Source organism: Lipotes vexillifer, unplaced genomic scaffold (genome assembly GCF_000442215.2).
Source record: "Lipotes vexillifer unplaced genomic scaffold, Lipotes_vexillifer_v1.1 scaffold602, whole genome shotgun sequence".
Lineage (NCBI taxonomy): Eukaryota > Metazoa > Chordata > Mammalia > Artiodactyla > Lipotidae > Lipotes > Lipotes vexillifer.
The window spans coordinates 1,415,808-1,423,057 of record NW_006790307.1 but is presented as its reverse complement, the minus strand read 5'-3'; positions in this window follow the sequence as shown (position 1 = coordinate 1,423,057).

Genomic DNA, 7,250 nt, shown 5'->3' with positions numbered 1-7,250 from the left:
CAGGGGTTCTCTGGGGGGTTGGAGATGGCACTTCTAATTGTGCTAGGCATCATTCAGCTCTCCCCTACCTTTTACCCCAATGCCCACAGTATAGGGTAGGGCTTGGGGATAAATCAAAAAAGAATGGGGAAAAGTCCCATTCTGTTGGGTTCGTCAAAATGTTAATTTGGTTTTTTCCATAAGATGGCTCTAGTAGCACTTACTTGTCTTTAACTTCATTTGAAACAATTTTGTTAGATTGTATGTGAGAGCTGTCATATCAGCATGCATTTAAAAGACATCAAAATTGGTGAACTTTTGTGTAGCCATTTTAACGTTGAAGATGGAAGGAAAAAAAGCAACATTTTCAGCATATTATGCTCTATTATTTCAAGAAAGGTAGAAACGTGGGGACTTCCCTGGCGGTGCAGTGGTTAAGGATCCGCCTGGCAATGCAGGAGACACGGGTTCGAGCCCTGGTCCAGGAAGATCCTACATGCTGCGGAACAACTAAGCCTGTGCGCCACAACTACTGAGGCTGCGCTCCAGAGTCCACGAGCCACAACTACTGAGCCCGTGTGCCACAACTACTGAAGCCCGCGCACCTAGAGCCCGTGCTCCGCAACAAGAGAAGCCACTGCAATGAGAAACCCGCGCACCACAACGAAGAGTAGCCCCCGCTCGCTGCAACTAGAGAAAGCCTGTGTGCAGCAACTAAGACCCAATGCAGCCATAAATAAATAAATTTATTTTAAAAAACCAAATATGCAAGATATATACAAGGATGTTCACTGCACTATTGTTTACATATCAAAAAATTGGAAACAAGGTAAATGCCCATTAATAGGAGCTGCATAAATTATGCTATGATATAGTGATATGATGGACTCCTCTGTAGTTGTCAAAGTTGATAAAGCACATATGTATGCTCTGACATGAAAAAATACCTGGATTATACTGGTTGGTGAGCAAGAAAAAGGCGCTTTGCAAAATAGTGTTCATGATTCTGTTTTTTGTAAATAATATTACATTAGTGTATAGAGAGAAAGCATGACTTGGAGGAATTTTCACCCATCTTAACAATAGGAAAAGGAATTATAGGGACTGTCAGTATATACATAATGTGTGTGAATGTTAGAATTTTTTACAGTAATAGTGCATTTCATTTGCATTAAAGAGAATTTTTAAATAGTTTAAAACTAAAAGGAAAAACTGATGTCTTTTGATTATCAGAACATTGCCTCCGACGAACCAGATCAATATGAAGTGTCATGTGACAGTTCAGAGAAATGAAATGTGACCTGTGAATGACGTGAGAAGCTGATGGGCCAGGACTTCTTCTGGAATTTTTTTGGAGAGACTTATGGGTAAGATCCTTGCTCTTCAATGCATCATCCAGTGAACTGGGATCATAATCCTGATGTAAAAATAGGTGGTGAAAGGTGTGGGGTTTATCTGACTTCTGTCCCAGTCTGGACTCTCTGATCTGGATTTTTAATTACTTTTAGTTATTTTTAATTAATGTATAATTAATTAACCAACTAGATTGCAGTAGCCTGTGTAATATGCCCCATGACATCCCCAACTCTGGGTAGCCGCCCCCACCCCAATCTGCTCACTTTCTCACTTTCACTGGCTACCCACCCTAGCTTACCTGCTCTCTGTCTGCTACCAGGCTTCATTGCTCTTCAGTAATTCCTTATCTACCCTCAGTGAATTCCTCATCAATGCTGTTTGAAAATTCCCAGTCCACTGAATCACCACTCCCCTTATTCACTAAATTAATAGTCGTAAAACTGAAAGGCAGCTTAGAGAACATCTAATTCAATTCCCTCATTTGATGAGGGAATAAAGTCTTGCAGATATTAAATGACTTGCAAAGTCACACAGTCCTTTGGGGCCAGAGGTGGAATTTGAACTCAGCTTTCTCTGACTGAGCAGTCATGGTATATCATTGTACGGCTCCACCAAGGCTTAGAGAAGAGTGTGTGAATTGGCAGGTTACTTGGAAAAGCTTTCCAAGGAAAAAGGAATCTGTAAATTGCAGTGTGCTGTTATTGATACAGTCAAATCTCTACCATCAAAATTTTGGTTTATTCTCCTTCCAGTTTATCTGGTCAAATCATGAGAATTGTCACCCCTAGTTGGTTTCATTACATGCATGAATTGAAACCACAAGTCTATTTACTCTTATTATGCACATCAGCAGATGACCTCCGTTCTCATGTCATTGAAATCACAGATGCCATTCAAATGGACCCTGTAAACTTCTAGCTGTACAAAGTTTCTCTTTGTTCTCACCAAATCCTGCTTTCTTTTTTTTTTTTTTATTAATTAATTACTTTATTTATTTTGGGCTGTGTTGGGTCTTCATTTCTGTGCGAGGGCTTTCTCTAGTTGTGGCAAGCGGGGGCCACTCTTCATCGCGGTGCGCGGGCCTCTCACTGTTGGGGCCTCTCTTGTTGCAGAGCACAGGCTCCAGACGCGCAGGCTCAGTAGCTGTGGCTCACGGGCCCAGTTGCTCCGCGGCATGTGGGATCCTCCCAGACCAGGGCTCGAACCCGTGTCCTCTGCATTAGCAGGCAGATTCTCAACCACTGCGCCACCAGGGAAGCCCCCAATCCTGCTTTCTTTCATCTCCCTAATGTTCTTCTCATCTGTGGTTTTGGTTTCAATTTATATGATGTATTACTGCAAATTTATAATTAGGGTAAAATCACATTACTTTCCTGAGCCTCAGTTTGCTTCAGTGAATATGAGTATACTACCCACCTCATGCAACTCTGTTTAAGGTAAGTGAAATAGTACATGTAAAAGCACTTTGAATGGTGGGAATAAAGAAGATAATAATGCTAGTAGCTGCTCATAAAAATCCTCAACAAAATACTAACAAACTGAATCCAGCCACATATAGAAAGGATTAAGTCATCTCATCACCAAGTGGGATTTATTCCATAAATACAAGGTAAGCTCAACATATAAAAATCTGTGTAATACCGTTATGGGCTGAATGGTGTTCACTCAAAGTTCATATGTTGAAGTCCTAACTAACCCCCAGTACTTCAGAATGTGACTGCATTTGGAGATAAGGCCTTTGAAGGGGGTAATTAAGTTAAAATGAGGTCATTAGGACGGGTCCTAATCCAATATGACTGGGTTCTTATAAAAGAGATTAGGAAGACCATGTGAAGACACAGGGAGAAGATGGCCATCTGCAAACCAAAGAGAGAGGCCTCAGAAGAAACCAATCCTGCCAACACCTTGATCTCAGACTTCTAGCCTCCAGAATTATGAGAAAAATTTCTGTTGTTTAAGCCACCCAGTCCATGGTACTTTGTTACGGTAGCCCTAGCAGACTAATACGTATACCATATTAATAGAATAAAAGACAAAAGCCACATGTGATCATCTCAATAGATGCAGAAAAAGCATTTGACAAAATACAGTACCTTCTTAGGATAAAAACTTTCAACAAACGGGATACAAGGAAACTTCCTCAACCTGATAAAGGGCATTTATGAAAAACCCACAGATAACATCATACATGATTGGGAAAGACTGGATGCTTTCCCCCTAAGATCAGAAACAAAACAAGGATGTTTGCTTTCACCACATCTGTTCATTGAGTTACTAGAGATTCTAGCCAAGGCAATTAGGCAAGAAGAAGAAAAAGCATCCAGATCAGAAAGGAAGAGGTAAAAGTACCTCTATTTGCAGTTGACATGATCTTGTACCTAGAAAATCCTAAGAAATACACACACACACACACACACACACACACACACACACACACACACAAACTCTTAGAGCTAATAAATGGGTTTATCAAGGTTGCAGGATATAAGATCAATATACAAAAATCAGTTATATTTCTTTTTTTTGAATTTTTATTTTATACAGCAGGTTCTTATTAGTTATCTATTTTATACATATTAGTGTATATATGTCAAACCCAGTCTCCCAGTTCATCCCAGCACCCCCCTGCTTTCCCTCAAAAAAATCAGTTATATTTCTTTCTTTTTTTTAAATTAATTAATTTATTTTTGGGTGTGTTGGGTCTTTGTTGCTGTGCACGGGCTTTCTCTAGTTGTAGCGAGCAAGGGCTACTCTTTGTCGCAGTGCGCGGGCTTCTCATTGCGGTGGCTTCTCTTGTTGCGGAGCACAAGCTCAAGGCACACAGGATTTAGTAGTTTCACCACGCGGGCTCAGTAGTTGTGGCTCGTGGGCTGTAGAGCGCAGGCTCAGTAGTTGTGGTGCATGGGCTTAGTTGCTCTGTGGCATGTGAGATCTTCCCAGACCAGGGCTCCAACCTGTGTCCCCTGCATTGGCAGGTGGATTCTTAATCACTGCACCACCAGGGAAGCCCTGTATTTCTATATCCTAGCAATGAACTGGAAGTAAAATTAAGAAAACAATTCCATTTATAATAGCATCAAAAAGGATAAAATACTTAGGAATATGACACCTAAAGCTCAAGTAACTAAAGAAAAATATAGATAAATTGGACTGTATCATTAAAAACTTTTATATTTCAAAGGACACTATCAAGATTGTAAAAAGACAACCCACAGAATGGGAGAAAATACTTGAAAACTATATATCTTAAAAAAGCAACCAATTAAAAATTGGGCAAAATATTTGAATAGACATTTCTCCAAAGAAGAAATATAAATGGCCAATAAGCACATGAAAAGGTGCTCAAAATCATTTGTCACTACGGAAATCAGAACCCACTAGGATCACTGTAATAAAAGACTCAGACAATAACAAGTGTTTACAAGGATGTGAGGATGTGAGGAAATTGAAAGTCTCATATGTTGCTGGTGAGAATGTAAAATGGTACAGCTGCTAAAGAAAACAGTTGGGAGTTCCAGAAAAGTTAGACATAGAGTTACTATATGACCTAGCAGTTCTACTCCTAGCTATATACCTAAGAGAATTGTAAACAAAGGTCCACACAAAAACTTGAACCTGAATATTGATAGCAGCATGATTCATAATAACCAAGAGTGGAAACAACACAAATGTTCATCAGCTGATGAATGGATAAATCAAATGTGTTATATCAATACGATGGGTTATTATTCAGAATAAAAATGAATGAAATGCAGAAATCTTCTACAATATGGGTGAATCTTGTAAGCGTTATGCTAGATGGAAGATGCCAGGTACAAAAGCCACATATTGTATTGTCCACTTATGTGAAATGTCCGTAATAGGCAAATCCACAGAGGTAGAAAGTGATTAGGGGTTACCAGGGGATGGGGGTATGGGAGGTGGGGAGTGATGAGAAAACGATTTCTTCTGGGGAGTGATGAAAGTGTTCTGGCGTTAGATAGTGGTGGTTGTTGCACAACCTTGTGAATATACTAAAACTTGTATGCCTTATGGTATGTGAATTATATCTCAATTTAAAAAATAATACTAAGTGTTACCATTTACTGAAGACTTAATGGCCCCACACTTAGCTAAAGGTAACCCAGTGAATGCATGTTATTATCCCTACTTAACAAATAAGAAAACCTAGGTTCGGGCTTCCCTGGTGGCGCAGTGGTTGAGAGTCTGCCTGCCAAGGCATGGGGCACGGGTTCGTGCCCCGGTCCGGGAGGATCCCACGTGCCGCGGAGTGGCTGGGCCCGTGAGCCATGGCCGCTGAGCCTGCGCGTCCGGACCCTGTGCTCTGCAACAGGAGAGGCCACAGCAGTGAGAGGCCCGCGTACTGCCAAAAAAAAAAAAAAAAAAAAAAAAAAAGAAAACCTAGGTTCAAGGAGATGAAATGCTTTTCCCATAGTCACATATACAAGGAAGCACTTGAGCTGAAACTCAGGTCTAACTCCAAAGCCCCAACATTTAATCACTCCCAGCACCAAGCTTCCCCGATCAAAAATTGTTAATAGTTCCCATTACATATCTGTTAATACTCAAATAAAATATTTATGTGTGTAAATATAAACACTACTTCAATATATATGCTATAGTAATATATAGAAAATATGTAATAATATAGATGGAGTATTGTATATATATGCAGTAATATGTATACTATTATATATACTATATAATATGAAGTATATAAGTAGCATATAATATAGGTTATATAATAATATATGTATTACCCACAAATCAATAAAAAAGGTTAAGTCAACGCAATAGAAAAATGGGCAAAAAATATGATTAAGTAATTCAGAACAGGAAAAATCAAATGGTGGTCAAACATTTGAAAAGATGTGTGAAGTCAGCAGTATTCAGAGAAATGCAAATTAATACAAGACCATTTCTCACTCATTATAATGACAAAATTTAAAGATTTCTAATACACAGTGTCACAGAGAGTGAAGGGGAATTGGTACTCATACATTGCTGGTGTGCAGTAAGATTAACAGCAATTTATAAGAATTTTACCTTTATCATTTAATCAAATAATTTCACTGCTAGGAAATACTCTCATGTGTACATAAGGATATTCATTGTTTTTGATAGTGAAAAATTGGATGTAAACTAAATGCCTACAGATACCTACACAATTTTATGTAAATTTTTAGAAAGGTTATTAACAGGAGTTACTTTTGAGGAAAGCACTGAAATTGGATTGGGCGTTGGGGAAGATGGGTAAAAGGTTAACAAAACCTTTCCCCTTCCGGCTTGACAATTAGACCCTTGGTTAACTTTCTAGTTCTGTTTCTCAGGCAACTTGATAAGGATAATGTGTCAACCATGCTGCTAGGCAACACTGCACATAGGATAAATGACCCCTGTTTGGTAAAATACATCTGGAGTGAGAGAACTTCTCAATCCCTAGCAGGAAGTCCTATCTTTGGATTTCCCTGAATGCTGTGACTCTAGTAATTGGAAACCTGGAAGCTATGCCTATGAAGTTGTTACAAGAGATATCAGCTCCTGTAGGGAGTGATGCCTGTAAACCAAGGCAGCTTCCATGCTTGCAGGATGGTTGCCTTGCTTCCCTGAGTCTAAGCTGCACTGCTCAGGGGTCTACCGCCAGGAATCTCGGGGGTGCTCGCCCACACCCTGGCAGACATCTGTGGTTCCTGCTGTGTACCCTTTGGAGTATCCAAGTGTGGTCTACACTCGAGTTGTGAGTCAATGTGTAGTTGAACCTAAGAAGACCGCCCCCGCCCCAACCTGTGATGGGCATGGTTGGAAGGGCCTTTATGACAAAGTGAAAATAAATCTGTAAGTTAAAAAATTAGTTTATACACACCCTCCTTTTCAACGAGTAGAATCTCCATGCTGTTCCTTAAATGTACCCTGCA